This window comes from Chelonia mydas, chromosome 3, assembly GCF_015237465.2.
Source record: "Chelonia mydas isolate rCheMyd1 chromosome 3, rCheMyd1.pri.v2, whole genome shotgun sequence".
In the NCBI taxonomy this organism is placed as follows: Eukaryota; Metazoa; Chordata; order Testudines; family Cheloniidae; genus Chelonia; species Chelonia mydas.
In genome coordinates, this window is record NC_057851.1 from 36,446,544 (window position 1) to 36,457,956 (window position 11,413).

Below are 11,413 nucleotides of genomic sequence, written 5' to 3' on the forward strand. Positions count from 1 at the left end.
GTCAGACTTGTGATTTATACTAATATCTTTCAGGTTTTTACTATGTGTAGCTCAAATAGCAGTGAGGTGGTGAAAATGCTATGTCATGTTCCCTGCTGTGCTGGTTACATCACCAGTAAGACCTCTATGAATATGTTATTTCTGGAAATGACCTTTCAGTAAAATGATGATTTGCTGCTGATTATTTTTACAAATAATTGATAATTTAAGTCAAGGCTATTTGCATTACTTCTGCACCTCTCTGAAAATTGATTCAAAATAGTTACTGAGAGTAAGGACTTTTTGTTTTTTTAAGCATTATGCTATTTAAGTATTACCATGATAAATATACAAGTGAAAGTGCACTGGATCTTTGTGCTGTGCTGTCTGTGTGTGTTCCTGAAGGCTACCCGCTCTACCCTTATATTCACAACCTCTAATATGGGGAGAAAGACATGGAGAAATTTTACCAAAGAGTAAGGAAATGATCTTTATCTTCAAGAGGACAGTCTTTCCTTTGCTTTCCACCCTCTTGGTTGAAGAAGTTAAATTTATAAGAACTATACTTTATTTAAACTCCATGGGGCAGATATCCAACTGGTGAGGGAACTCACAACTTCAGTGGAGTTGTACTTTTCCATGTTAGTTGTAAATTTGGTCCTGTAGCATTTAGAAAGTATTATTTTTGAGGGCACCTGGGGTCTAGCTGATCCCCTATCACAAGTTAGAGAGCTCTCTGGCCTTCTTTACCATTGCATTGGCTGGTAACTCTGTGGGGTTGTTAAGCAACCAGAAGTAGCCACAGTTTCTTGAGTTCCCTTCTGCCAAACCCAGCCAGGGAGTGCACTGAAGCAGGTAACCGAAAATCCCTCTGGCAGAGGAATTACGATCTTCCCTTTTAGAACAGCCTTCTGCTCCTCTTATGCCATAAAACCAGATCCTCAGCTAGCCTGACTTCATGTTTCCCCCACTGACTTCAGTGATTGCATGAGCTCAACATCTGGCCCTAGCAGTGGTACAAAAGTTGCAGAGCAGGGGTCAGGATCTGACTCAGTGTTTTTATTGGAAATGTTCAGCACATAAGAGCTGAAATATCGATACTGGTGCCCTACAGGGGAAATGTGGCAACTGAGGTTTTGTAGACTTTCTGCAGAACCCCTCAGTGCTGGCCAACAATTTTTTGGGGCTGCCACTTTTTTCCATGCCCTCCCCCAAGATAATGTCAGTCATGATACTACAGTTATAAATTCTGTTGTCCTAAAAATTACCAATACACTTAACCAAATATCATTGAAGCACTGTTATCTTTGTTTACTCTTTGTTCTAATGATTTTAATGTGTTGGCACCTTTATCTGGAGAATTTTTAAGTCTGCCATTTTTTAAAAAAGTGCAAATTTCCATTATATATTTGCTATACTATGTACCAGTTTCATAGAATCATAGAAGACGATTAGGGTCGGAAGAGACCTCAGGAGGTCATCTAGTCCAACCCCCCGCTCAAAACAGGGACCAACCCCAACTAAATCATCCCAGCCAGGGCTTTGTCAAGCCGGGCCTTAAAAACCTCTAAGGATGGAGATTCCACCACCTCCCTAGGTAACCCATTCCAGTGCTTCACCACCCTCCTAGTGAAATAGTTTTTCCTAATATCCAGCCTAGACCTCCTGCACTGCAACTTCAGACCATTGCTTCTTGTTCTGTCATCTACCACCACTGAGAACAGCCTAGCTCCATCCTCTTTGGAACCCCCCTTCAGGTAGCTGAAGACTGCTATTAAATCCCCCCTCACTCTTCTCTTCTGCAGACTAAATGAGCCCAGTTCCCTCAGCCTCTCCTCTCCAGCCCCCTAATCATTTTTGTTGCCCTCCGCTGGGCTCTCTCCAATTTGTCCACATCTTTTCTGTACTGGGGGGGCCCCAAACTGGACACAGTACTCAAGATGTGGCCCCACCATTGCCCAATAGAGGGGAATAATCACTTCCCTCGATCTGCTGGCTATGCTCCTATTAATGCAGCCCAATATGCCATTTTCCTTGTTCGCAACAAAGGCACACTTTTGACTCATATCCAGTTTCTCATCCACTGTAATCCCCAGGTCTTTTTCTGCAGAACTGCTGCTTAGCCAGTCAGTCCCCAGCCTGTAGAAGTGCATGGGATTCTTCTGTCCTAAGTGCAGGATTCTGCACTTGTCTTTGTTGAACGTCATCAGATTTATTTTGCCCCAATCCTCCAATTTGTCTAGGTCACTCTGGACCCTATCTCTATCCTCCAGTGTATCTACCTCTCCCCCAGTTTAGTGTCATCTGTGAACATGCTGAGGGTGCAATCCATCCCATCATCTAGATCGTTAATGAAGATGTTCAACAAAACTGGCCCCACGACAGACCCCTGGGGCACTCCGCTTGATACTGGCTGCCAACTAGACATGGAGCCATTGATCACTACCCGTTGAGCCCGATGATCTAAGCCGTATGCTAACTTGCTGAAGCTAATGTTTTACAGGCTACATGCCTGTAGGTTTCTTGCATTACTGCTGAATATAATGCAAAGATGTGAATATACTAAAGGCAAACTAGCCCACTGGCCTACACGTCGACAAAACTCTGTAGACAAGGCCTAAAAACCCTTAATAATTCTGAGGAACTCAAAACTTTGATGATAAGGGCTATATAAGTAGACACATAGCTAACAAGGGTGAAACTGCTTGCTCTGACTTAATTATGCTTCCCCCAGAATGAACACCTCTTTTTACAACAAGGAAAGAAAAGACTCCTCCATATAGGCTCAAAAATGAATTTTTGGAGAGAGAGAGTGAGAGAGAAACATTTCTTAACACCCTGTTTATTTAAAGCAGGAAGCTGTTACTGTTTTTGATATGAGAAAATGTAGAGATGCTCTGGAAAGGTCCAAACTTTGTGAGGGCTGCTGAGTGTCTTCATTTCCCATTGATTTCAAAGGGAGCTGAAGTCCCTCAGTTTCTTGCTGACTCCCCAGCTTTTAAATGCCTAATCCTAATCTCATTGAAGTCAGTGGGAATTTGCTACTGGCTTCCTGGGGAACAGAACTGGAATCTTCACTTTCATGGAGAGATTTACAAAGTTCTTTAGATAATTTAATTTGCATGCTTCTGACTGGCAAAATTCCCCAACTGCTAGAAAAAATACATCCAAATATTAATCCCCCCACAAAAAGATTCCATCATATTAGATTTTGTCACTGCCTATACTAGAGTTGCACTTGAATGACAGAATTCACGTCTGATAAAATTAAAACTTAGTGTAAACTAAGTTTCTATCAGACACTGGAAAACACTGGTTCCAGGAAATAATGAAAATCTCAATGTTCTTGAGTTTTCAAGTGCAAATGCTCTTAAAAATACTGTTGCTGCACAAACAATTCAGCCTAAATTATTGTATAATGTATTGTTGTAATAGACATTGTAAACCCATTCAAGTCAATAGAGTTCTACCAGAAATGAATTTGACCTATTGCCTGCATGGTTCCAATTTTCTAAAATTTGTATTGTTTCACAGTCTTTTCATAACATGACTTCTAACAATACTGTATTTCTTGCCTTATGGCTGAAAGTAGGTTGAACAGTTTAATCTTTTGAAGAAGACACGTTGTGCAATAGGTGACTGCTCTTTTTTCTTAATGGCACTTCTTTTCTTTAATGTTCTTAATTTATACATTTTCTGATGAACAGGTATTTTTATTACATAGAAATATTTTGAATATACTGTATAATAAAACCTTCCTTACATTTGCTGTATTTGAAACGTTGCAGGAAGTAGCTATTTTAGTCAGTTGAAAGACTGTCATTGACTCCAATGGGCTTTGGATCAGACCCTAGTTGTGTAGAGTGTTAGGGCCATTGGATCTGAGTAAACATGGAGGTGTTCCCATCCCTAGTCTGTCCTCATTGTGGCCTTCTACACTGTCCTATGCAAATACTGCTGCAGAAATTGTTTGCACATGGCATGGTGTACATAGCACATTGGACCACTGCACAGCTACTCCACTCACAACCCTTTTGCAGGGGTTCATTCATGCAGAGCAACTGGTGTTGGCTCCGCACACCACCAATAATTTCACCCATTTAAAATAACATTTCAGGAATCAGTCAATGGACAAAAGCTTCATAAATATAGATCCAACCCATACAAGATTATCATTGGCTTCAATGGGAGCAGGATTCTGCCTTCTAGTTTTATTATTATCACGGAAAAACAACCTCTGTTTTCAAAAGTTACATTACTGTAAATTAACCAGGTTAAGAAATGCCACTTTTTAGCCCCCTCACCTCCCCCGCAATCACTGGAATTGAGGTTTTCCCCAAAGAGACCCTCCAACTCATTTTTATTTATGCAAATTTTAATAACATTCTGCACTTCTCTAGTATCTCCTAGCTGAGGATCTCAAAGTACTTTACAAGCAATAACTGAGTCTCACACACACACCTTGAAAATGTAGGGAAGTGTTATATCCATTTCTGTATATGGAAACTGAAGAACAGATAGGTTCAGTCATTGCCCAAATTCATACTGTGAGTGAGTGGTTGTGACATTTTGGGGATCACCTAGACCAATAAGGGGCTTTCTCACCCCAGATATGGACCAGAGCCTTAACACCAGTAGCCAGCCTACAAGCATAAAGGTCTCACTCTGACTTCCACCAGTCTAGTTACTTCTTTCAGGGTGCCTTCACCATCCCGTCCTTTCCCAAGTCTCCCCAAATCTCTCTACTCTGAGTTCTTATCTACCAGACACTCAAACTTTTCCCCTTTGGATCATCACCCCAGAAGGAGTAAAACCTGCCCCCATTATCAGTTTACTTTGGGACACACACTACACCGTTTTCACAGAGACCTATTAGTAAACAACAAACAGCTAAACAAGAGGTTTATTTAACATAAAAAACCACAGATTCAAAGGTGAAATAGTAAGGAAAAGCAGATGCATATCAGTTATACAGAAAATAAAAATAAAGATGCAATCTCAGGTTTACACTTATACATGAGATAAAAATCCCTTTTCTCACATAAGTTACCCATTGCCTTTGGTGTGCCAGTTGGCCATCTGTCATAAAGGGGACAGCACCCCATCTAAATGCTGGCTATCAGTTTATGGAGACCCTTCACTTCAAATCCCTTTCCCTTTAACAAAAGTTGCCTGGGGTTTTTTTCATTTTTTTTTCTCTCTCTCTCAGACTATGATGATTCATGGTGGGGGAAATTCCATTCTTTCTTAGTTTTCCAAGACTGGGATTTTCTTTTCAGTTTCACGTTTCAGTTGTTTTAATATTTTCCCATTAACTTTAAAAGGACCATCACTTGTCTTTTCCTGGGTTGTACAATGCAAGGTCTTTGGAGCTAGTCTCATCTGGTTGGGGAGGCAACAGCCCCTCCCTGCCTGGCTACCTACCTCCCTGTTATGAGGTGGAGCTGAATATTGCAGCACAAATTATGAGCAATTTTATATCTATACAAATACACACATTCATAATCACAGTCTGTGTGCCTATCTCATGATCACCAGCAAGTTCTGAACATCACAAGCTTTCATAAAAGACCTTACTTGATACACATTATAGTACAATAACATTGTATACAATCAGCTGATTGACTTATTTATTCATTGGGGTTCAGACCCCCATTCTTCCCACGGGTATCTGGACCCCAATTGTCACAGTGTTGATTTAGGTCTAGGATGATCCTTCCTGACTCCCAGTCCTTAGCTTTATCCACTAGATCATATTCCCATTAAGTACATGGAGACAAATTCAGCAAGGCTTATACAGGAAGGAGTAAACTACATTCTCATTTGCTGGCTAACCTCAGTATGTCTGGGAAGTTTTCATCTCTGCCTCTCATCTCTGCCTCTCATCAGGGCAGCTTTAATTACTATCAAAGCTCTATAGATGCTTCCCCACCGGAGGTCTCTCTTAGGCGAGCCAATTCGTCAGAGTACTGGAATGCACCAGCTGTCCTAGTTGCAAAACTGATTACTGGTGGAGAAGCACTGGGAGCTGTTCAGTGACCCAGGACACAGAGTACTCATCTGAAGTACTCACCTGAAGCCTCATTCTATGGGTTGATGCAGAGAATGGGAGGGGTGGGAACACAGTCACTCCATCACCAGGTCCCTTTGCCAGTGTTTCTACCAGCAATAAACTTAAAATATTAGATTTATTAAAAACTTGGCTGTTGTAATTGTGATAAATGGTTTGAATGAACTAGGGTAACTCTACTCATTCTGGGAAAAGATTTTTGTTTCCCATTTCCTTTACAAAGCAAGAGATCCTAACACCAACGTAAACTGTGCTTAGGTTAACTAAAGCCCATAATTCAGAGTTATTTAGCTGAAATAAAGCCTATTATCATGACAGGTATAAATGACAGGTCAGTTGTTTGCTTAGAACTACAGTTGCCGTTCTGTAGCCTCTGAAAATAGAGAAAGTAGAAAGAAATAATCCTGTACCATTGAGCTCAATCCTGCAATTGTTTTCACAGATGTGTGATTTTACTCATGCAAGTAGCCTCATTGAACTCATGTGAGTAAAGCTGAGCACATACCTATATGTTTGTAGGGTTGGACAACTATTTGTTGATGCAAATTATTAGAAACATAAAAATTCTCCACTTCTAATGGGTCTTTCCTCTTGATTTCCTCTATCAGTTGGATTGTACATGATGATACTAAACACCAATTTACAGAAGATTAAGAAAGAAGCTTTTGTTTCATTTGTGTACTCTTTCTGCTTTTTCTAATAGATTCTAGGGATTCATTGGTTCTATGAAAGCTTCACCTTTCTTTTGTCCAGCATGGCTATGACCCTGCCCCTGCAAAATTGATTTTAAACTTTACTCACTTCAGTAGTCCCACTGACTTCAACTCAGTAAAATGGTGCAAAAGGGAGTAATTTCCACAAGACTACAAATATGAGTGAAGATAAACATGTGCATAAGTGTTTTCAGGATAAGACCCAAAGACGTTTTATTTACCAGCTTATAGAACTACTTACCACTTGAAGGATACAGCTTGCTTCAGTATGTTCCTCTTTATGAGCAGGTGAGAAAATGCTGATCACTCAATGAAACAGTATGTGGAATATATTAATTTACTGTAATCAAAGTTTTCATTCTTTTGAAATGGAAATAAAAAGTTTTAAAAGCAATTACCTTTTAAAAAAGAAATCTTTGACAAGGGCCTTTTGCCTTTAGTGATATTTGTTGTACATGCTGAAATAAAACACATGCCAGAATGCGGTTATTGTGCTGTTGAGTCTGCTGCAATCGACAATGGCACAGTAGCTGCCCTAAATGAGAGGCAATATTATTCTGAGGGCTACAATGTCTGAGAGGCAATATTTAGATAGATTAGAAACTCTTCACAATTCATTTAGCTAGCTGACATTTATGGTTAGATTTCACTAATTATGACAAGGCTGACATTCCCTTGACCAGCTTTTTGTTTGCTTACTTTTCTGATCCCTTACAGTTGCCAGATAAGGGAGAAAGGGAGTAGAAAACACATTATCTGGGACAACCTGCTTGTATGGTTATGGAAAATAAAAATATGTAGCTAGATCTGATCTGTGGGGATTTGTTCAAATCCCAAAACTGCCATATATTATCAACATCTGAATCAATGACCATTTCTCCCTTGGTAAAGGCAAAATGAGTTTGAAATAGGATCCTCCTTTCTTACCCTTATTTTTCCTCTTCTAGACATGCATTTCTGGTTTAGCAGGAACTAGAGCAGGAAGGGAGTCTAAGGTCCAGACTCATCCAAGCTTTTTTGTTTTCTAAAGCTGCCTATTTACCTTCCCTTACAGATAGTTCTTCAGCTACCTCTAGATTACTAGGGCACTCCAAGGTGGGAGGGTCCCAGAGGTTGGAATGTCTACACCGCAATTAAACAACCCTGCAGCCTGAGCCTCAGGATCCCAAATCTGCTGGCCACACGGGGTGTCTAATTATGGTGTAGACACATCCTCTTATTACAATCTCTTTTGTGATCCCTGAATGTATTATCTGGTCCTGAGGGAGGTGAGCACCCACAACTTAACTGATGCCCCAAACTGTTAAGAGTAGCATAGGGTTTAACCATACTGTTCACATGCAGCTCTTTGAAACTTGATCAATTTGCCTCATGAGATTTAGATGACAGAGAATGGAAGGGTTAAAACAGGACCAGAGGCAATTACTCCGCTGAGGGAGGAAAGGAGACATTCCATGGTTAGATATAAAGTGCAAGAAGTTTTGAACAAGGTAGGAGCCCTAATTACTGAAAATAAAACAGGTTTGGTGGTCAAGGAGGCACTTCATGCACACACAGTGTTAAGAAGTTTCAGTCACCCTGTATAGTAGGGATCAACAACCTATGGCACACGGCCCATCAGGGAAAGCCGCTGGCAGACTGGGATGGTTTGTTTACCTGCAGTGTCTGCAGGTTCAGCAGATCGCAGCTCCCACTGGCCACAGTTCACTGTTCCAGGCCAGTGGGGGCTGCGGGAAGCAGCATGGGCTGAGGGATGTGCTGGCCGCTGCTTCCCGCAGCCCCCATTGGCTTGGAACGGCGAACTGTGGCCAGTGGGAGGTGTGATTGGCCGAACCTGCAGACACTGCAGGTAAACAAACCGTCCTGGCCCGCCAGCGGATTTTCCTGATGGGCCACATGCCAAAGGTTTGCCGATCTCTGCTGTATAGGCTTCCAAAACAGTCTGCTAGGTTTGTAGCCTATAGGTCAGAAAAAAAAGTGCAACTTCATGACAACAAAAGCTGAAATTCAATGCATATTTTCCTGTGTCTGTTTTCAGATAAATAATCAATTTGTGAGGAGCCAAAAAATGAGGGCATGAAGAAAAATGGGGGGGCGGTGTCTTAAAATAAGTCGGAAGGGGTCTTATTGACAAAGTTCCTTTCCTTTGTTGTTGTTGTTAAACAACCTTGATAAACATGCCAAGACTCTCAGAGCCAAAAGCATTAGGTCAGGTTATTCCATGAGACCTCAGGTGCTCCTAGGTTCTGGGATATGCAATGAGCTCCATCCACTCTCAATTTTCAAATCATATAATCAGTAACATAGACATGGTCAATAGAAGTTGAGTATTTGGAGGGGAGATGGCATTGAGGAAATCAGGCCTTCTGGCTATACAGCTGTTCTACATTGGGGAATAGCTTTGATTCAGCAGTGGGTGGCTAGAAAATGGAATAACTGCACTTCTGCTGACCACTACATATACTCCAATTAGCTCAATTGGTGCAATCCCCAGCTTGCCCTATATTGTGGAATCAGGATTTGTGCAGCATGGGCAGTGAGTATCAAAGTCCAGGGCAGGCTAAGCCTCCCTGACCCAGGCTGTGGCCCCACCTATGTTCCACCCTGAGGCCCTGACCAGCCTCCCCCTCTACCCTGACTGCCAAATTGAGGTATTTTAAAGTGAACACAAGGCCTCAAATGGAATTGTGTGTTTTGGGGGGGCAAAGAAGAATTTGTCTTTGGAAAACACAAATTGATCTGAAGCCAGCCCCCTTGCCCCTGCTTGCCGGGAGCTGATCAAAAAAAAAAAAAAGAAGCAACAAGCTACAAGCCAAAAACTAGCCAACAAGCAACTCACAAGCCAATTAAGACAAAAACAAGCCCAATTTCTGTGTTTTTTCACAGGTTTGGCATGTCTGCAAATCAGCTAGTAATGAGAAAGTGAAGAGTTTCTCTTCTTCTGATCTTTTCCAGAATCATCCAATTACACATATCTATCCATAAACTCATCCAATGTTACCCTAAGACTTTCAGGGATGGAAAACTTCTCCCAGTCACTTGCCAGTTATCTTGGCTACTCCATGTACACAAAATATCAGTACAAATTATTTAAGCAGGACTGCTTGCAAACCAGATTTAGCCCTGGCTTCATGAAAAATCTTACTCTGCTGAATAGGATACACCAGTGGTTCCCAAACTTGTTCCGCTGCTTGTGCAGGGAAAGCCCCTGGCGAGCTGAGCCGGTTTGTTTACCTGCCGCGTCCGCAGGTTCGGCTGATCATGGCTCCCAGTGGTCATGGTGTGCAGCTCCAGGCCAATGGGAACTGCTGGAAGCGGCAGCCAGTACGTCCCTCGGCCCGCACTGCTTCCAGCAGCTCCCATTGGCCTGGAGCAGCGAACCACGGCCACTGGGAGCCGCGATCGGTCAAACCTGTAGATGCGGCAGGTAAACAAACTGGCCCGGCCCGCCAGAGGCTTTCCCTGCACAAGTGGGGGAACAAGTTTGGGAACCACTGGGATACACATTTCTATTTCTATCTATTTAGGTTCTTATATTGAGCTCATCTCTGTAGTATCTGTTAATAATTGATCTTGGCTCTGGTGATGCTCTAGTTTCAGCAAGTCATAATCAGCCTCAGTCACACGGATATTGTAAGTGCTATTCACATGTCTTGTTCGCCATCAGTCATATAACTTTCTCAGAGTACTGGATAGATTCACAGGGGCAGCACGAGTTTCTTATATACAAGATCATAAAAGAGAGCAGTATGTAAAGAATATACACTTGCATACGATGAATAATTGGGAGAAGATACTGATATTCAAGAAATGGAAATTTTACTACATTTATAGTCAGAATAATCATATGCTGCTTCCTGAACCTGAGAACTTCGCAAGAGCAAAGTAGAGTGCAGGAGAGCCCACCAAGCTCTCATTAAGTGAACACCAGTGACAATTTTTGATTCCTAGGCCAGTACCCTATCAAAGAAACTTTTTAATTGTTCTGTAGGTGGTAGTAACAATGAAATAGAATTATTTCTTCCACTTGATTTGGCTATTGTTTTCAGCTTTGTAAAAAGGCCCACTTAAAGCACCATCCATTTGTGTGTGTGTGTGTGTGCATATATATAGGTTTGTGGCTGGGAATTTATTCTGTTAGCACATATATATAATCAAGCCATATCACTTGCACCTAAGCAAACCCTAATTTTCTCTGATCAGTTCCTCTTTAGCTGTCAAGATGAAGTATAATATAGAATTCCACATAGGGGCTGGCAGTGGTTCCTAGGGTGTTGGAACACTGGGTAATGAATTGTGTTAGTCACTTATATATGTAAAAAAATAGGAACATTTAAAGGAATCTTTGCTCTTGTATATGTCCCTGCTGATGCATGATTCCAGAATTTAGCTAAACAAGCTTCAGGGTTGTGTAACCCATGAAACCTGGCTTGCGTTTCTTACTCTGTACAACTTCAGTCTATGTAAATAGCAGGTGAAACAGAGTGTCACAGGGTATTGCTAACTTCAGATGCCCCTCAAGGCAAGCTAACAAGCCAAAACCCAAGGCCACAAAAACAGTTCAGTAAAATAAATGGATGGAGGCAGTGGGATTAATAGCAGAGACTAATCATACAAGCAGACAAGTTTTAGTCGGGTAAAACGTATTAGT